At 45.5% G+C, this 22,024-nt stretch overlaps 1 long non-coding RNA gene across 1 annotated transcript; it reads right to left on the bottom strand.

Annotated features, from left to right (window-relative positions):
- Positions 1 to 446: 446 nt before the first annotated feature.
- On the bottom strand, positions 447 to 17,900 carry LOC135051190 (uncharacterized). Its single transcript, XR_010242107.1, has 3 exons — positions 17,813 to 17,900; positions 17,011 to 17,155; positions 447 to 515 (listed from the first exon to the last, which is right to left on the bottom strand). It is a non-coding gene; the product is annotated as an uncharacterized LOC135051190 (long non-coding RNA).
- Positions 17,901 to 22,024: the final 4,124 nt, after the last annotated feature.

Here is a 22,024-nt window from a genome sequence, read left to right on the forward strand (position 1 = left end):
AGCCATTGCAGTTGGAGTCATTCCATGATATGTCCCCACTCCCATTACAGAAGTCTGCTGAGGACGGAGCATGTCTAGCAGTGGAGGCAAGTTCACATGAAAATATATATATATATATTAGGGGCAGCAACTGACTGGGACATGATGGGTCCACTAGGGAGATGCTATGTTAGGGGTCCATGATAAAACGTAGGTGAAGGGACATGGGAATGGGCACCCAGCACATAGTGCATGAGCAGCTCATCGACTCTTAAGGAGGTTTAGGTACAGTACCATGGATATGGTGAAAGTTTCACTGTAGTCTAAGGCTCTCCAGCTATTTTGGTGCTGCAAGTTCTAGCTGGCCCTCTGGCAGTACATGCTGTGTTATGTAGCTCTACAATACTAAAAGCTAAATAAACAGATAAACCTTAAGTGTCATTGGCTGAAAGCCACCTACTTTGCAGCTTGTATTCTGGCTGGTCTTCTGGAGCAGTGCAGGAGAGCAGAGTTCATCATGCTGGAAGCTTGCAGAGCTGTACACAACAAATATGATATTTAAACACAAGAACAATATTTTCAAGGTTTCCTGCTACCCTAAAAAATACATCTAATCAATAGGTTAGGTATGACATGTCAACTTTCTACATTCATAATGTTGATATAGTTATAATGTTAACATTGGCCATATTAACATGCATCATGCAGTCAGCCATGAAATGTTGACATTTTAGAATGTCGAAATATCCTACTTAAAAGACAAGATTGATAAGATACGAGATAAAATTGTATGCCCTTCCTCAGCCAGTGACCTGCTAAATTCCCTACCTGACCACCTCTGGCAACTTCTCTTCATCTGATCCCACAAATGAAAATAAAGTATCAACACTCTTCTTGTCCTCCTACTACCTCTACTTTGTCCTGTACCCTCACAAATCAGTAAAGCTTTGTCTCCTGTGCTTACTTTAACTAAAATATGTAATCTCTCTCTCTCTTGCCTACACTCGCCTCACACACTTTCTTAACTCTCACAACTTACTGGACCCACTTCAGTCGTGCCTTTGTTTCCAACACTCCAGAGACAGCATCTAAAATACTGTACATATCTAAAAAACAACCATATCTTACACAAGACACTGCAAGAACTCTAATCCATGCTCTCATTATCTCCCGCATTGGTACTGCGATAATCTTACTTTTGTTACCAAAACAGGCTTTCACCACTACAATCTGCAGCTGCAAGGCTAATCTTCCTTGCTAGACGTTCATCATCTACAGATCAACTCTGTCAGTCTCTCCATTGGTTACCAGTAATCTGCAGTATTCAATATAAAATACTTTTACTTATACACAAGGCTATTATCTAAACTACACCAAAATACATCTCTTATCTCTCTTCCACACTGATTACTTGCTCCCATTCACAATTAGAGGAAATTCTTCGGGTAGCACCCACTCTGTGGATTGCCCTCACACACACAATAAGACTCTCCTCTAGTCTTTAAACCTTCAAGCGTTTCCTAAAAACTCACCTCTTTAAGCTGCTTATCGAATTCCAGAACCTCCCACATAGGTATGGCCATCGGTGTGGTAACCATTGATGTCAAAATGGTAAGTGACCATCGATAGCTGCCAATTATGTAATGGATGACCATTGATGCTTTCACAACTGATGGTCACCCCATTTCCTTCACTGACTGACCCGTAGTTAGCAGGGCTGTACAGATTTCCCAGCACCTTTAAAACATTTTTGGTTATGCCATGCCATCAATGGAGGGAAACCATCTGGTTCTTCCCCATCGATGGCAAAAGTATTCTACATCGGCCATAAACCATTGATGATTATGAAGCTTCATAAGCTTTCCTGCCTAATTGCATACCCTCTGTACAGTCCACACATATCCTCACATATTTTCTCTTTCTTCACTTTCACATCCTCCTGAACCCTGGCCAACATTGCTTATCATATAGCCCATTAAGGACCTTTGCAATCTGGCATTATGTAACAGGTAGCACCTACCCTTAGTGTATATCAAAGCCTATTTCCCCATAGATTGTAAGGCTGTAATCAGGGCCTTACTACTTCTATGTCTATCTGTATCACAGTTGTTTCCAACTGTAAAGCGTAACAACTGTAAAGTGCCACAGAATATGCTGCTCTATATAAGAAACTGTTGTTAATACAGGTTGAGTATCCCTTATCCAAAATGCTTGGGACCAGAGGTATTTTGGATATCGGATTTTTCCGTATTTTGGAATAATTGCATACCATAATGAGATATCATGGTGATGGGACCTAATCTAAGCACAGAATACATTTATGTTACATATACACCCTATACACACAGCCTGAAGGTAATTTTAGCCAATATTTTTTATAACTTTGTGCATTAAACAAAGTGTGTGTACAGTCACACAATTCATTTATGTTTCATATACACCTTATACACACAGTCTGGATGTCATTTAATACAATATTTTTAATAACTTTGTGTATTAAACAAAGTTTGTGTACATTGAGCCATCAAAAAACACAGGTTTCACTATCTCACTCTCACTCAAAAAAGTCCGTATTTCGGAATATTCCGTATTTCGGATTATTTGGATATGGGATACTCAACCTGTAATATCATCCCTGGTGACTCAGCAGTGACTAGCTTGTTCAAGGCTGTTCCAGCAGCGGCATCTGGTCCTGACAGTCATGTGACTGGCACTTCCGGGTCAGATAGCCGATGTTCTGGTATTTATCCACTATCTCTAAGCATAATCCTAAACTCACTCCCTGCAAACTATCCACTCGCAGCCGAACACCAATTGCCCCACCACAGCGTAACCCTAAAAGTCGACATTCTGATATTTTATCTGTAAGTATTCTGAGAATGTTGACACACTGCCTGTGATCTTTTGAACAATGTTGGAATTTTGTTGTCAACATTATGAATGTCAACATTGTTATTATCTGAATATCAAAATTATTATTATCAACATTTTTATTACATTCTATACCAACTATTACATTTATTAAAACTATACATTGTATATTATGTAATATATATCTTTAGAGCATAATCAGGTGATAAATAATGAATAGAAAAAACTTTTTTTTAAGATATAGGGGTATATTCAATAAGAGTCGGGTCCATTCCGACATGCAGTTGTCGGATTGGACCTGACAATGCCTATTCAAAGAGCGTCCAAATCCGACTGTCGATTTGGCCGTTCCCTGTGTCCTGTCCTGCCGCTGCTGTCAGCGGCTGCCGGGTGCGCTGACAGAAGCGGCGGGGGGAGCAGACGGCGGAGGGAACAGCGTGAGGAGGCCGGCGGGGGAAGCATCGTGAGGTGGCCGGCGGGGGGAGCAGTGTGGTGATTGCCAGATGGAGCTGGCAGTGGGGGTGATGTCTGCGGTGACAGGGGAGGCACTACAGGGAAAGAGGTGCCTGGCCGGGGGACGGCCGTCAAGGTACCTCTCATCCCCGTAGCCCACCACAACGCTCCCCATCTCCTCACCTCAATCCAACTTGTTTTCAAGTTGGATTGAGTTTGTCGGAAAGGGGGCCAAACCTGTTGGATTTGGCCCCGTTTCCAACAGCAGCAGGTGGATCGGCTGGTATTCCGCCGATCCATCTGCTTTCCGACAGCATTCCGACAAGTCGGGTTTCCCAACTTGTCAGAAAAAATGTGCCCCTATTGAATAGGTCGGAACCCCTTACTACCTATTCCAGTCAGAAACTGCCGTCTTTCCGACAAGACAGCAGTTTCCGACTCTTATTGAATACACCCCATAGGATTAATTTTATTTCTGCTAAAAAGAAAGAATTATGGTCAAACTTAGCTTTGTTAACTTTTTTCTTTGCGATCCATGGGATCCACAGGGTTAACCTTCGGTATGATCTGGTGGAGACCAGGCCTGGAACCGAACAATAAAGCTTTGTGAGCTGAAGAAAGGAGAGAAGAAAGTATGGTACACACAGAAAATCACAGTCTCATAGAGAAGAGAAGGGAACTGGTGACTGTAAGGCAACCCATTGAAGCGTGGTGCACCATGTATAGCCCATGGACCATGAAGAAAAAGAGTTAACAAAGGTAAGTTTTACCATAACTCTTTCTTTTCTTCTTCGGGGTCCATGGTCTACACAGGGTTAATCTTGGGATGTCCTAAAGCAGTTGTTATAGGGAGCGAATGCTCATAAGCTGAAAGGAGGACTTGGCAGCCAAAGGTTGCATCCTGAGAGCCAAACGTATCAAAGGCATAAAACCTAAGAAATATGTGGGCAGAAAACCATGGGTGTGGTATTGAAGGTCGACCACACTTAGGTTGACAGTGTCTAGGTCGACCACTATTGTTCGACAGCAACTAGGTCGACAGGGATTCTAGGTTGACAGGATCTTTAGGTCAACATGGTCTAGGTCGACAGGTCAAAAGGTCGACATGAGTTTTTAAATCTTTTTTGGTGTCGTTTTCACCGTACAGTGACCGGGAACCCCAATTAGTGCACCGCTTCGCTCGCCATGCTTCGGGCACGTTACCATTCCCAATCATAGTCCACATGGATCGTAAAGTATGAAAAAGTTCAAAAAAATAATAAAAAACAAACTCACGTCAACCTTTAGACCTGTTGACCTAGAACATGTCGACCTAGAAACCCTGTTGACCTAGTTACTGTCGATCAATAGTGGTCAACCTAGACACTGTCGGCCTAAGTCTTGTTGACCTACAGACCAGATACCGAAAACCATGTAGCAGCCTTGCATAATTGTTCAGCAGACGCTCTGCGGCATGATGCCCACGAAGGACCCAAAGAGCAAGTAGAATGAGCAGATACTGTACTTGAAACAGACAGATCAGCCTGTGTGTAAGCCTGTGTGAAGCCAACATTCCAATGTTGTTTATTGGCTGGCCAGCCCAGCTTATGGAATCCATAGAGGATAAATAAGGCATCTGTTTTCCTAACAGAACTAGTGCAGTCCACGTAGATCCGAAGAGCACAGACCACATCCAACAAGGCTTCCTCTGGTGAGAGACCAGGTTCCTGGAAGGCCGGAAGCAAAATTGGTTCACTGTCATGAAAGTTAGATAATACCTTAGGTAGGTAACCACGTTAAATCATGGTACAATATCAGACATGGAAAGCGACATGAGAGATCTCCCAAGTCAAAGACCCTACTGGCTTAAGCAATAGCTAGTAGAAAAAGAGTCTTTGTGGTGAGCCACTTGAGGTCTGCCATTTCCAGTGGTTCAAATGGACTGTGTTATCGAGCCTTAAGAACCAATGACAGGTCCCAAGGAGCTATAAGTGGTATGAATGGAGGCTGTTTCCGGAGTACCCCCCTGAAGGAAGGTAACCACATCTGGTAAAGATGCCAGTGTCTTCTGCAAACAGACAAAGCCTAAACCTGGACCCTGAGAGAAGCCAGGCAAAAATCCATGGTGAGGCCTGCCTGCAAGAAGGCTAACAATCTAGGGAACTGAAGGACCTTGGGATCGTATTGATGATGAACACACCACTGGAAATCCGGTGATAAATGCAAGCAGAGGTTGGTTTCCTAGCCTGAAGCATAGTTTGAACCACCTCTCCAGAAAAACCTTTTTCCCTTAGGAGGGATGTCTCAAGAGCCATGCCGTCAAAGACAGACAAGGCAGGTCAGGATGGAGACAGAGCCCTTGGGAGAGTATGTCTGGATGAAGAGCAGAGGGAAGGTGTAGTCTATGGAGAGATCTATTAGTTAACCAATGGCATCTGGGTCATGCTGGAGCCACTAGTATGATCGTGCCGCCGTCCTCTTTGAATTTTCGCAGGACTCTGGGAAGTAGAAGAGATAGGCCAGATTAAAGGCCCAGGGGACTGTGAGAATGTCCATGAAGCTCACTCCTGGATCTCGTCCTGGCCCCGTACAATAGAACCTTGTGATTGTGTCTGGAGGCCATAAGATGGATGGCTGGAAGTCCCCATTTGTGCACCAGTATCTGAAAGACCTCTGGGTGTAGAGACCAGTCACCAGTGTGAATGTCCTGTCGACTAAGGAAGTCTGCTTCCCAGTTGAGGACTCCTGGAATGAAGATTGCTGATATGGCTGGGAGGTGAAGAGTTGCCCAGGTGAGAATCCTTGATACCTCCTGTATCACTGCCACACAGCGAGTGCCACCCTGTCGATTTATATATATGCCACTGCTGTGGCATTGTCTGACTGGTTCTGTACTGGAGAACCCTGGAGCAGGGCCTGGGCCATATGAAGGTCCAGGTAGACTGCTTAAAGTTCCGGGACGTTGATCGGGAGATCCCGTTCCGACAGAGACCAGCGACCCTGAAAGGAGCGACAGCCTATAACAACCCGAAATCGACCTGAGACTGAGGAGTGTCCAGTGTGGGATCCAGAACGGTTGGCCCTTTTCTAAATTGGTCATGTGTAACCACCATGACAGAGAGACCCGAAGAGATCAGGTCAGAATCAAAGTCTGGGATTTGATTTGAGATGGTAACCCTGTCTATTCATACAGTATCAGGCGCTCAGACGCCTGGAGTGAAATTTGGCATATTCCACCATGTCGAACACTGAGACCATGTAGCCTAGGGTCTGCATTGCTGAATGAACAGAGACCTTGGGACTATGGAGCATGTTGTGGATGCGCAACTGCAAAGTTGCAATCTTGTCCTGAGGGTGGATATGCGTTGTACCCTGGGGTCCAGCAGTATTCCCAGGTGCTGCATCCTCTGGGATGGGATGAGCGAGGATTTGGGCCAGTTGATTAACCATCCACGGTACTTCCATACGGAACCTGGGTACCTTGAGGCACTTGTTCAGCAATTTCAGATTCAGAATTGGACAGTATGATTAATTTGGTTTCTGAACCAGAAAGAGGGTAGAATAGAACCCCTAACCCAACTGAGACTGTCGAAAATGGATGATAGCCCCCGACTGTAGGACTTGTGCCCCCATGTATGCCAACTTGTATTTGGGATGGTGGGAACGTGAATGGGTTTTCAAAGATGAAAAAGATATTTATACTGACCACATTTTAATGTGGTTATATAATACTGATGACCTCCTAATCACTTGGGAATGGAGACATAACACTCCTTAAAGAATTCCTGGCAAAGTTGAAACAGAACAACTTGAATCTGAAGCTGACAAACAAAGCAAGTCAAACCAAAATAAACTGCCTTGATATTACTTTGAATCTGGAAGTGGATGGCCACATCTCTACAGATCTTTTCAGGAAGAAAACCTCGACTAATAGTATTTTTCACAGCGAAAGCTCCTATTATCCACCTCTTCTGAAAGGGTTACAAAAGGGTGAATTCTCCATATAAAACGGAATTGCTCAGAATAACATACCTTTGAGAAAAGATCAAAGGTTAAGAGAACGTGGATATAGTAGAAGTATAATTAAAAAAGCATAAAGAGACACAAAAAAGTACACTAGAGATCAATTACTAATACCAAAAACTAAAACAAATGAAAAAGAAAATGAACAGGAGAACATCAGATTTGTGGGAACCTTTTGCAACAAGTGAAAACATATCCAATTGGTACTTCAAAATACATATGAATGTTCTACAAACAGACCCAACCCCTTGCAAAAATCCTGAGAGGAAGAATCTAAACGAGCTGGAGAAGAATCTCCACGACATCTTGGTACACAGCCATTTAAGTACTTCGAATAAGCAATCCTTTTCAAAGAAGGGATCAATGAAATGTGGTGGATGTAAAGCCTACCCCATAATGAAAGTTACAAATATGTACCAAGACGAAGATTGGCAAGACATGGCATATAGAGGAGTTTATTGACTGCAGTACGTCAGCAATAATCTATAATCTACAATGTCCATGTAATTTAACATATATAGGGAAAACAAAAAGGCCACTCAAACAGAGGATTTTGGAACACCTGGGGAGCATTAGAAATGTAGAAAGAGACCAAAGTCTGTTGAAGCCAATAGCCAGTCATTTTTTGAAACATCACCAAAGCAACCCCAACTACCTAAAGTCCTTTGGGATGAAGAAAATCTTTTGAATATAAGAGGGGGAGACAAGAAACAAGCCTGATCTTTCTGATAAACATCCTGTCACCCATTGGTCTCAATGAGAACAGTTATGGACCTTTTCTTAGACAATAATCTCATTTTGCGCTTGCATATTCCCAATCTGAGAGTTATACAATAATGAATCTGACAGTATGAATAGCTGCATCATATGTAGAAAACACCATCATATCCAATCAGGGCCGGAGTCATAGTCAGCTACTTCGTCATCATTACTAAAAGTAAAAATACCCATATCTGTTATTACACAAGTATTAATTTAAAACCCTATCCTTCCAGAATTAGGGATGGGTAACAGCAAAGGGGCTAATTAGGCACCAATCTCTGAGACTCCTTTGAGAGTAAGAAATCTCTCATAGTCTTCCATCCACATCAAAGTTGCATAATCAAACTTTAAATGCATTAAATAACCATCATATACATCATACTTTTACAGTGTCTCAATAACTGAATGTCTCTATTTGACTATATCTATATGACGTCAGTGACCTCATATGAAATTCAATTATACTCCCTTTTGTATTTTTATTTATATATGATTCACACTCTCACTATTTATAAACAGTATATGCTGATGTCTTTTTCACTACTGAGTTATGTACAGGAAAGTGAATCCTTCCCATAATAGTCAGACCTTAACACCACTATATTATTATTATATTACATTTTTCACTGTCTATAATAATTTATTGTTTTGGGTTTTTTTAATTTTATTTATTTTATACTAGTATTACATTGAGATATATTAGCATTTTTCACTTGTCATTACCATTTAAAAAATCTATTTACATTTATACCTTTGGATTCTTACCCAATATTGGTATTTTTTATATTAAAAAATGCATGTACCATTTTGGATAGAGAGAGACAGAATTCCTTCTAATGATATATACATCTATATACTTAAAAAGGCTACATCTTATCTGCAATAGATCAACTTTCTATGTAGAATCCTGAATTCAAGACTATACCCAGAATGGTAATCTCGATCACGTGACCTGAGAACCAAACTTTGACTGCCCTCCCGCCCTGCTTTGACTTAGCGGATGAGGTGAGTAATTCATCTGTGCAGAGAATGTGTGTGAACGAGGATAAATGTGCCCCGAATACCAGAAGCATAGGCGCTCGATTGTTCCATACTTGGAAGCACTCATTATAGCCTTGGTGACAAATCCCTCCTGACCGACACTGTGCGATCTCTGGTTGGACACACTCCTGTCCATCAGGGATGCGGCGCTGTCCTCAGATCTGTCTATCACAGATCTATGGGGCCCATTTATCAATGAGCTTTATCATATTCTACGAGTTTTAAAACTCGTTGTGTATGATAAACGGTGCTTCAGCCAATAAGCTCCCAACTTTCATTTTTTGAACACGTGAGTTAGGAGCTGCTTGGCTGAAGCACCATTTATCATATGCAACGAGTTTTAAAACTCGTTGCATATGATAAAACTCGTTGATAAATGGGGTCCTATATGCAGATTGGTTATACTCACCTAGAAGCGGTATAAATTCCGGATTCGGGATACAATTAGTTTTGCCCTGACGAAGCTGTTTAGTGAAATGCCACGTTGGTGTGTGTGTCTGTGTTACAATGTGCTCCACTCCGTATTAATAGGAATGAATAACACTAGAAACCTCTGGTGATGTACTACTGTAATATGTACCACATTACCCACAAGCTGTGGACTAACGTGTCCTGTGATTGCAGTAACAAATATCTGGTTGATAAGTACTCCCGTTTGTTATGCAAAGACCCAAAATACTTTGCAAGAATTCATTCTATATGTCACATATTTTTGGGTCATTTTGAGTTAATAAAACGTTCCCTTAACATTGTTGTCCCATGACTATAAGGGACCACACAGGGCCGGCTCTAGGCATGTTCGAATAGAGCGGCCGCGCAGGGCGCCTCCCTTAATGGGCGCTGCGCGCTGGCGCCGCCATATTCGAAGCTGGAGCCGGCCCTGTGTGTGCAGCGTTGTCCCGTCCGTGTGTGCGCTATGCGCGCTGCGCGGCGCCGGTGTCTAACGTCAGACGCCGGCGCCGCGCATAGCGCACACAAGTGGCCGCCCGCCCACCCGCACCCGGACCCTCACTCGGACCCTCACTCTCCCGCCCGCCAGCACTCCCGCCAGCACTCCTCCTCCCCCTCTCAGCGCCTCAGGTATTTGGTGGGGGGGGTCGCACATTTATGGATCGCACTGTGGGGGCATTTATCTGGCACTGTGGGGGGCATTTCTGGTACACTGGGGGCATATCTGGCACACTGGGGGCATATCTGGCACACTGGGGGCATATCTGGCTCTGTGGGGGCATTTCTGGCACTGTGGGGGGCATATCTGGCTCACTGGGGGCATATCTGGCTCACTGGGGGCATATCTGGCTCTGTGGAGGCATATCTGGCACTGTGGGGGCATTTATCTGGCACTGTGGGGGCATTTATCTGGCACTGTGGGGGCATTTCTGGCAATGTGGGGGCATTTATGGCAATGTGGGGGCATTTCTGGCACCGTGGGGGCATTTCTGGAACACTGGGGGCATATCTGGCACACTGGGGGCATATCTGGCACACTGGGGGCATATCTGGCTCTGTGTGGGCATATCTGGCTCTGTGGGGGCATTTCTGGCACTGTGGGGGGCATATCTGGCACTGTGGGGGGCATATCTGGCACTGTGGGGGCATTTATCTGGCACTGTGGTGGCATTTATCTGACACTGTGGGGGCATTTATCTGACACTGTGGGGGCATTTCTGGCACCGTGGGGGCATTTCTGGCACCGTGGGGGCATTTGTGGGGGGCATATCTGGCACTGTGGGGGGCATATCTGGCACTGTTGGGGGCATATCTGGCACTGTCGGGGGCATTTCTGGCACTGTCGGGGGCATATCTGGCACTGTGGGGGCATTTATCTGGCACTGTGGGGGCATTTATCTGGCACTGTGGGGGGCATTCATTTATCTGGCACTGTGGGGGGCATTCATTTATCTGGCACTGCGGGGGGGACGACATTTATCTGTGCACTGTGAGGGGGCATTAATGTATCTGGCACTGTGGGGGCATTTCTGGCACTGTGGGGGCATATCTGCGCTGTGGGGGCATTTATGTATCTGCACTGTGGGGGCATGTATGTATCTGGCACTGTGGGGGCATTTCTGTATCTGGCACTGGGGGGGCATATCGGCACTGTGGGGGTATTTATGTATCTGGCACTGTGGGGGTATATCTGCACTATGGGGGCACTTATTTATCTGGCACTGGGGGCATTTATTTATCTGGCACTGTGGGGGGCATTTATTTATCTGGCACTGTGGGGGCATATCTGGCACTGGGGGCATTAATGTATCTGGCACTGTGGGGGCATATCTGGCACTGGGGGCATTAATGTATCTGACACTGTGGGGGGCAATAATGCATCTGGCACTGTGTGGGCACTTATGCATCTGGCACTGGGGGCATTTATGCATCTGGCAATGTGTGGGCATTTATGTATCTGGCACTGGGGGCATTTATGTATCTGGCCCTGTGGGGGCATATCTGGCACTGTGGGGGCAATTTTATATATGGCACTGTGGGGACATATCTGGCACTGTGTGGGCATTTTTATATCTGGCACTGTGGGGGCACTTATGTATCTGGCACTGTGTGGGCATTTATGTATCTGGCACTGTGGGGGGCATATCTGCACTGTGGAGGCATTTATGTATCTGGCACTTTGGGGGCATTTATGTATCTGAACTGTGGGTGCATATCTGGCACTGTGTGGCCATTTATGTAGCTGGCACTGCTGGGGGGCATGTCACGTGTAGCTGGCACTGCTGGGGGGGGCATGTCGCGTGTAGCTGGCACTGCTGGGGAGCATGTCGCGTGTAGCTGGCACTGCTGGGGGGCATGTCACGTGTAGCTGGCACTGCTGGGGGGCATGTCACGTGTAGCTGGCACTGCTGGGGGGCATGTCACGTGTAGCTGGCACTGCTGGGGGGCATGTCACGTGTAGCTGGCACTGCTGGGGAGCATGTCATGTAGTGTTCCCGCTAGGCGTCTGTGGCTAGGCAATGTGTCTCAGTGCTCTCCCTGGTGCAATGCGTCTCAGTGCTGTGCCTGGCGCAAAGTGTATAGGAGGTTCTACCTGGTGCAGTGTGTATTAGCTGCACTACTGTGTGGTGTAATGCAAATTGCCACTATTATGTGGCCACGTACCTTCCCCACGAAGTAACTCCCCTTAATTTTTGCTGCGCGCCTTCGGCGCGCACTGTCCATTCTTTGACATATGGGTATGGGAACAACAAGCAGTATGTACATCATTTTGCCCTCCTAACTTAAAAATGTGCCCTCCCTGTGATCAGCACCATGCCCTAAAAAGTGAACACTATCATGTGTAGCTGGCACTGCTGGGGGGCATGTCATGTGTAGCTGGCACTGCTGCGGGGCATGTCATGTGTAGCTGGCTAGCTGGCACTGCTGCGGGGCATGTCATGTGTAGCTGGCACTGCTGCGGGGCATGTCATGTGTAGCTGGCACTGCTGCGGGGCATGTCATGTGTAGCTGGCACTGCTGCGGGGCATGTCATGTGTAGCTGGCACTGCTGGGGGGCATGTCATGTCTATCTGGCACTGCACATTATGTGTATCTGGCACTATACTGGAGACATTGTGTGTAAGGAACACTACTGTGGCTATGTGTAAGGCTGCTAATTGTGTGAAAATATGTTTATAGTTTGATGATATGAAGTTATGAGGCCACACCCACTTTTCCAGAGGCCACACCCACTTTTCCGGGAGCGCGCGCGCCGAAGGCGTGCGCAGGGGGGGGGGGGGGGCGCTTTTAAATTTTCTCGCTCAGGGTGCTAGTAGGCCTGGAGCCGGCCCTGGGACCACATAACGAGTAGACCACACTGGGCAGACTGATCACTCTTATGAGTAGAGCGAGAAGTGTCTATAATAAGTCTCCCTGAGTTTTAGGGATATTGCCAGAATAGTGGTTTATAACCCAGCCTAGGAATATCCCTAATGCATGCCAAAAATAGAACTAATCGTGCCCACACACCTTACAATTATCGCATGCTATTTGATCTTTTTAGTTCATCGCATCTATTTCAAATAGCCCCATGCGTATTGTACCTTGCGATGTACGCTCCCATCTAGTCCATATCTCAAGGCAAAGTAGTATGTGCCGGCAGGTCTTTTTGTACTACAGCACACATTGGGGGTCATTCCGAGTTGTTCGCTCTCAAGCTGCTTTAACAGCTTTGCACACGCTAAGCCGCCGCCTACTGGGAGTGAATCTTAGCTACTTAAAATTGCGAACGAAAGATTCGCAATATTGCGATAAGACATCTCTGTGCAGTTTCTGAGTAACTCGAGACTTACTCTGCCATTGCGATCAGTTCAGTGCTTGTCGTTCCTGGTTTGACGTCACAAACACACCCAGCGTTCGCCCAACCACTCCTCCGTTTCTCCAGCCACTCCCGCGTTTTTCCCAGAAACGGTAGCGTTTTTTCACACACACCCATAAAACGTCCAGTTTCCGCCCAGAAACACCCACTTGCTGTGTCAATCACATTACAATCACCAGAACGAAGAAAAAACCGTGAGTAAAATTCCTAACTGCATAGCAAATTTACTTGGCGCAGTCGCAGTGCGGACATTGTGCATGCGCACTAAGCGGAAAATCGCTGCGATGCGAAGAAATTTACAGAGCGAACAACTCGGAATGACTCCCATAGTACATTGTAGTGTATTTAAAATCGGATGTAGTTCAAATAGCATACCCCACTTAGTCCAAATCACATAGCACAAATTGTATAGACTCAAATCGCACCTAGCACAAATAGCACCGTGTGTGGGCCCCATAACTCAACTATTGCAATCTAGTTCTGTGGTCAAAGGGAAAATATCTGGGTGACAAAAACTCTCATTTGCTATGTAAAGACCCATGATGTTTAATAAGGAGTTACACTATATGTGACACACCTTTGAGTCATTTGGATCAACAAAAAGTTCCCAACACAATGCCCAGTCCGTCTGTAGATATATCTGCAGATTGGGTGGTCTTCAGTATGCCGACTGTCAGGATCCTGGCGCACAGTATACCAGCACCGGAATCCCGACAGCCGGCATACCAACACTTTTTCTCCCTCGTTGGGGTCCACGACCCCCTGGAGAGAGAATAAAATAGCGTACGTGTGCAACCGTGCCCGCAGCATGGCGAGCGCAGCGAGCCCGCAAGGGGCTCATTTGCGCTTGCCACGCTGTCGGTATGCCGGCGGTCGGGCTCCCGGCGCCGGTATGCTGGCTGCCGGGAGCCCGGCCGCCGGCATACCATACTACACCCCTGCAGATCAATTGCTCTGCAGATGTATCTATCAGTGTGTACCCAGCATTAGGAACAGAGCAAGAAGTGTTTATAATCAGCCTCCCTGAATTTTAGTGATATTGCTGGACTAGTGGTTGTGGACCCAGGCATAGACATAATGTATGTTAACCAACAGATCCAACTTTACTAAAAATAGCAATTTAGTACTGTAGTTAACGGGAATATATCCGTGCCCTGCACAGACAAATAGGGCGAATACGAGTTCCAGAATAAATGCTATATACCTTACCCATATATGTCAAAATAAACTCAGTGTAATCAGGATATACTTGTAGATAGTACCAAGTGAAGAATCCTTACTGATACCACATAATAATCAACCAGTGGAATCCCCTCTTTACCAGCACTGAGGGCCATTTGTGAACTGTATTCTGGAATGTATGTGATACTTGATGTTCCCAATTCCAGGGATACATAAATATCTCCTATATAATAGCCCAGATCTGTGACTCTGTGCCTGTGTGTCTAACACTGGGTGGAGTCAACCGCATCTGCAGGGAGACACACCATACCCTGTGCCAGCGCCAGAGTCAGGTAAAAGATGCCCCCTGACACTAACTACAGTATAGGTGGGTGGCCATGGCCACCAGAAGCACCAGACACAGCTCCAGCCAGCAGCAGCAGGGAGGGTAACACAGGCTATATGGAGGGTACTTGCCAGCACCAGCTGGACGCCCGCCACACCTCTCCCGGCTACACACCGTCCTTACCCCATTACACCGACAGCCCACACTGAGGACCCCTCCCTTATTCACCCCCATATAACCCCCTACCACCAGTGGGGGTTCGTGCTGAGCCGGCGACGAGCAGGTTCAACACACTCACCAATCCAGCGCAGCACATACGGAGCTCCCTCCTACTGCAACCTCGTGTCGCACCACGCTTCACACCAGAAACACCACTATGCTGCCCGCCTGACAGCCAGACCGCTCTGGCACCACATTCACATCCCCGGCGCCAGGCACACAGTGTGGAGCCATCCCGCCCTTCACAAGGGGCAAACCATGTGCACCCGAACGGAGATAAGACGGGACACTGCTACAGGCACATTGCTGCAGAGCGGGTGCTCCCTCCCTCTACAGCCAAATGCCCCCCTTCCCCACTCCCTGCACCTCAACAAACCCTTCTCCATCACCCTACCCCCCCTGCACACACCACACCCCCAATACCCTCCCCCATCCCCCCACCCACCCCATGTGGATCTCCCCTACCCATGTCACCTTTGGACACCCTCCCCCAGGCCCGCACACCCACAACTTTCCCAAGCAGAACACCTCCAGTCCCCTCCCCCATCCCTCAACCCCAAGGCCACAGCATACACACTCAGCGGCCCCCATCCATGGTCTTGCCTACGCATGGGCATCCAGCACCCACAGCATCTTGGGGAACCACACACCAATACACATACCACTTGCCACCACCTCTCCATCAACCACAGTACCACCCACAACACCCCCGCAACCGCACCTCCCCCACATGCGGCACCCCCGACCCCATCTGCCTCTCCCCCGCACCCCCCACTCCCCAACCACAGCACCTCCTAGGTGATTCATAGTGCCCTGTGTGCGCTGTTCACGCAGTCGCAAGGGGCTACGGCCCTTACCCATTGCACGCCCTTTGTCCGTGCAATATTTAACCACTCACATATTATGTTTGGAGGAAATACTCCATATAAAAAAAATATTGCACGCCCAGGGTTAAGGTAGCCCCTTGCGACGGTGTGAAGAGCGCCCGTAGGGTGCGATGAGCCGCCTAGTAACAAATATACTGCACATATCTAAGCACAGATTATTCAGATAGAATAATAGTTCACTCCAATTTAATTTTACTTTGAGAATATATTGGAGCCGCTGTAGACACAGCACCCTCTTACATAAGCTCTAATAAAAGTTATATTTTAATAACATTAATATCCTTTTTCTGTATGCACCAGTCCCAGGACATTTTTCCTTTTCCTCTCTTGAATGTGACAAAAAGACCCTGTTTAATCACACATATCACATTTTCGACAAGCAGCACTCGTTTTCAATGTGAACAATAAAGGAGGTCATTCCGAGTTGTTCGCTCGCAAGGCGATTTTAGCAGAGTTGCTCACGCTAAGCCGCCGCCTACTGGGAGTGAATCTTAGCATCTTAAAATTGCGAACGAAGTAATCGCAATATTGCGATTACACACCTCGTAGCAGTTTCTGAGTAGCTTCAGACTTACTCGGCATCTGCGATCAGTTCAGTGCTTGTCGTTCCTGGTTTGACGTCACAAACACACCCAGCGTTCGCCCAGACACTCCTCCGTTTCTCCGGCCACTCTGCGTTTTTTCCGGAAACGGTAGCGTTTTTCCCCACACGCCCATAAAACGGCCTGTTTCCGCCCAGTAACACCCATTTCCTGTCAATCACATTACGATCGCCAGAACGATGAAAAAGCCGTGAGTAAAATTACTAAGTGCATAGCAAATTTACTTGTCGCAGTCGCACTGCGGACATTGCGCATGCGCATTAAGCGGAAAATCGCTGCGATGCAAAGATTTTTACCGAGCGATCAACTCGGAATGAGGGCCAAAATGTGCACATAGGTATAGACAAAAACTAAATCCTAACTTCCAGCTGTAATTACCTGGAGCCAGCGCAGTGCATTCCGGAGCTGCGTGCAGGAGCTGTGCTTCACATGTTCTGTGACATCATTCAGCTCTGTGACATCATCTTACAGGGGGCCATTCAGTAAAATGCTGGTGTGCTGCCTAGCAACCGGGTCGTGCAGTCTACAAACAGAAATAATGTGATATATATATATAGTGCATACATATGTCAAAAAACATGCTACTAAACATACACATTATAATACAACATTTGTAAAATAATGTATACAAATAAGAAAAGGGCAATTTCATTCTAAAGGAGTAATTCAGTATTAAACACTTCACTGCAAGAATACTGATCAGCATCATTATAATGTTTATATAAAATAGTAAGGCACCAGAGCATATTAAAAGTGGGTTGAGTGCTAGAACTGCTGCATACATACAGTAATACTGTGTGTGTGTATATATATATATATATATGGATAGATAGATGGATGGATGGATGGATGGATGGATGGATAGATAGATAGATAGATAGATAGATAGATAGATAGATAGATAGATAGATAGATAGATAGATAGATAGATAGATAGATAGATAGATAGATAGATACACAGCTTGCCTAGTCTTAAAGGTTGACAATCCAGAGGTTTACTCTTTCTTCAGGACATAACTAGGCAGCTGCTGAGGGTTATTTGTCTGTGATAAATGATTATTTATTATCCCCCATTAAAAACAATAATATAAATAAATTAGATGGGAGAATCCGCAAGATTCTATGGATTGGTTACTAATATGTTGGCTAGGTTTAGCAGTCCCCCTCCTTTATTACTTACTGTCCTGCTGATCACCTCCAGCTCTGGTTCAGGCAGCTGATCCATGTAGTGCTTCCAACACACTGAGCAGGTCATGCTCCAAGTACACTTACCAGGAGTCTGTGATGGGCAGCACTGCTACTGTGACATCACTGGTACTGTGACATCACTGGTACTATGACATCGCATGCGGTCTACAGATTACATTAAGGATAACAACACTGGTCAATGATGGATATATATTTTACTTGTAAATAATAATTAAGCACTTATAGGCACATTACCGAGTACATCTACATTTATTAAAAAGATGTTGAAAAATGATTGTTAGCAATGAGAACTATAATACATGGGCTATTTACGCTGGGAATATTTCCCAATAAGTGCACGTGAGATTTAATTAGCCCTTGAAAATAGGTATTTAAACATCCTCCATTACCCCTGTTCTGTTGATCAGAAAGATATATCAACTGTGTGTGTCCATGTAATTTGTGACTAATGATCATTATACAAAGTACAATACTGTTGTGTAAAATTATACTAACTTGCATAAACAGTATCTGCTTTTGGAGTACGCAAAAGACAGTGAATGATTACAAATACCACCTTTCTATACATCTGTAGACATTACATTCTATCAACTTGTATAAAAAGTATCTTTTTATGGTACGTGTAAAAGACTATTGAATACAGGGACATATCTGAAAGTGATCTATAAGACAGCAGAATAGAGTGTGTAAAAATATTAATATATCACTTCTACAGTGCTACAATTTTGAAGACTATATTAACGTGAAATGATTAAAGACACAGAAACACAAATAAGGAGCACATCAGCTTTTGGTTTGAAATCTTTATTCACGTATCTAATTTCTTGAGTTCTGCACTTATCTATTATTATCCTTATCAATTTTATTATTTCACTTTTTTTATATCCCAGGAATAAGAATAAGATTTATACAACTTGTCTACCGACATTATACATGGGCATTTAAGCCAATACATTATATTAACATTGGGGATATCGATTTTAGTAAAATAATAAAGCTTATATTTTAATATACCTTCTAGTTGGGGATTGTGTGACCCAAGCAGTTACTGGTTCTTTTTCCCTGCCTAAAACGGGGTAATAATTCATCTAGAAAACATTTAACTTTTTCTAATTCAATTTCCAATGCAGTCAGAATTTCTCTATTGACACAATGGGATCAGTATGGGATCCCGGAGGGGGGGATCCCAGTGGTCAGGAAACCGACACCGGGATCCCAAAAGGTGGAATCCCAGCAGGCGGAATCCTGGCAGCGAGTGCAGCAAGTCCCCTCACGGGTTCTCTGTGCTCACAGCACGTCAGGCCCGGTATTATATTCCTGGCAAAATTGGGAGAAAGAATTTATATTGTTGACGAACAAGTGAGGAAAAAATTATTAAAATCTAACTTTTAATTTCTTAATATTTAAGATAATAGGATTTTAGTACCTACAGGTTAATCCTTTTCTCTTAGTCCGTAGAGGATGCTGGGGACTCCAAAAGGACCATGGGGTATAGACGGATCCGCAGGAGCTTGGGCACACTATAAAGACTTAAACTGGGTGTGAACTGGCTCCTCCCTCTATGCCCCTCCTCCAGACCTCAGTTAGAAAACTGTGCCCAGGAGAGATGGACATTTCAAGGAAAGAATTTATTGTTATAAACACGGTGATTGTCCTACCAGCTCACACCTCAAACACACCGTAGAACGTGGCATTCAGTAGAATACCAGCCCACAGCATGAACAAAACACAGCCACATGCTGAGAGAATATGTAACACAAAACGTGTGTTCACATAAGCAAAAATAAGACCCCGCATGCCATGGCATGAAAAACGGTAGCAACCGCCTGACAGAGAAGACACACCACCAGGGTGTAACCAAAAACAATAACTGCAGACACCGTACGCACTGGGACGGGCGCCCAGCATCCTCTGCGGACCGGTAGGTACTAAAATCCTATTTTCTCATATGTCCTAGAGGATGCTGGGGACTCCAAAAGGACCATGGGGTTTATACCAAAGCTCCAAAAACGGGTGGGAGAGTGCGGACGACTCTGCAGCACCGAATGAGCCAACAAAAGTTCCCCAAAAATCAGGGTATCAAACTTGTAGAGCATAGCAAAAGCGTTTGATCCCGACTAATAATCCGCTCGGCAAAGTTGAACCGCCGAGACTCCTCGGGCATCCGCCCAAAAAGAGCCCATCTTACCATTAGAATGGGCTTCCAATGACTTCGGTAATGGCAATCCAGCCGTAGAACAAACATGCCAAATCGTATCACAGATTCAGCGTGTAACAGACTGCATACTGCAAACAGAGCCCCTGTTTCTCCAAAGTGAGCCAAATTGGCGACCTAAATATTCAAATCCCCGGTAACACTGAGAAACTTTGAATCAGCTAATGCCTAAGTAACCACCGGCATCAAAATAGACTGATTTCTGCGAAACCCAGAAACCACTCCTTGGCAGAACTACAATCCGAGTTCACAATTCCTCTCTACCCACATGGAAGATCAAACAAGGCTCTTGTGAGACAAAACCACCACTTCCGACACCCGCCTTGCGGACGCCAAAGCCAATAGCATGACCACTTTCCAAGAGAATTTTTTTTTTTATTTTTTTAAAGAAAATAATAAGGCCATACTGCACCGAAATGGAGCCTAACTGTAGGCCTGCATCCACACCGGCTTGTAAAGTATGGATAAGAACGACCTAGCTGAAAGTCTTCCGTAGGAACCATCCTGGATTCATACCAAGACACAGAGTTACGCCAACCACGGCGGTAAGGCTTTGCCGTTACTTCTTTCCTAGCCTGAAACATTGAGGAAATGGCTTCACTGGGAACATCCTTCCGGCTTAGGATATGGCATTTAACGGCCACGCCGTCAGACGCAGTCGCGGTAAGTCTTGATACACGCCCTGATCTAGTTGTAACAGTTCCTCACATAAAGGAAGAGGGCAGGAATCTTCCATGAGCAAATCATGAAAAACTGGATAGCAAACCCTCCTTGGCTAGATCGGATCCGAGAGGATCGCCTGAACCTTTGTTCTTCTTACGTTTATCACCTTCAGAAAAAATGAAAGAGGAGAGGCCACATAGACCGACTAAAAAACACCCACGGTGTCACGAGGGTGTCCACTGCTATAGCTTGAGTGTCCCTTGACCTGAAACAATATCCCTGAGGCCTCTCGTTGAAGCGAGACGCCAACATGACCAATTGCGACCCTCCTCAAAAAGTTGTCACGTCTGTGAAAACTTCTCGATGATGACTGAATTTTTCCCGGATGGAGATCGCGTCAGCAGAGGAAATCTATCTCTCCTTCGTTTACCTCCGGAACGAATACTGCTAATATAGTGTTCACCAGACTTTCCGCCCCACGGCAAAACTGTGCATCTTCTGCCATTGCCGCTTTGCTCCTTGTTCCGTCATAGCGGCTTACTTACGCCACTGCTGACAAGTGGTCTGGCAGAACTAACATGGGCCGAACACGAAGAATACGTTCGTCGAAAATAGCTCTTAAACCAAGAAAGCTTATTGCAGACAAGCTTTCACAACTTAACCTTATCCTCTGGAAATACGACCCTTGCCAGGACTGCTCCCCAGCCTCGGAGATCTGTATGCACGGACACCAGGATCTAAACCTGGATCCCGAACCTTCATCCCTTTAGAAGGAGAGAACCGAGCAGACACCACAGGAGTGATGTCATGGACTTTAGGATTATATTCCGGGGCAGGTGAGACCCGGACCATAATTCCAACTGGCCCATTGAAAGCCACTCTGGCAGTAGACCTGCTCACCAAAAAAGGCCTCGTAGGGCACAGCCATCTGTTTTAGTAACAGAACATATTGATGAAGTGTCACAGCAAAGGTGATCCAACTCTGGATCCTCAGACCTCTTTCCACAGGAAAACCACCGAACATTAACCGGTCAGTATCTACTCTGAAACCCACCTCCGACAACTGTGTCGATGGGAACAACAGCCAATCCCTGTGTCGAAGAACAGTCAGAGAGAAACAACGATTTGCACCTTCATACAGGGACAACCGGACAATGTCCTGAACCTGATGCACCTCTGTATGACGTAGCGTACTACCTCCCCTTCCAGAGGGGAACGGCAAGATCTATTAGAAAAAACAGTAAAGGGAACAACCGTAACTCAGAATGCTCCCCTTTTGGATTCTATAAATAACTCACAGGACCT

The sequence above is a fragment of the Pseudophryne corroboree genome, chromosome 2, assembly GCF_028390025.1.
Source record: "Pseudophryne corroboree isolate aPseCor3 chromosome 2, aPseCor3.hap2, whole genome shotgun sequence".
Taxonomy (NCBI): Eukaryota; Metazoa; Chordata; class Amphibia; order Anura; family Myobatrachidae; genus Pseudophryne; species Pseudophryne corroboree.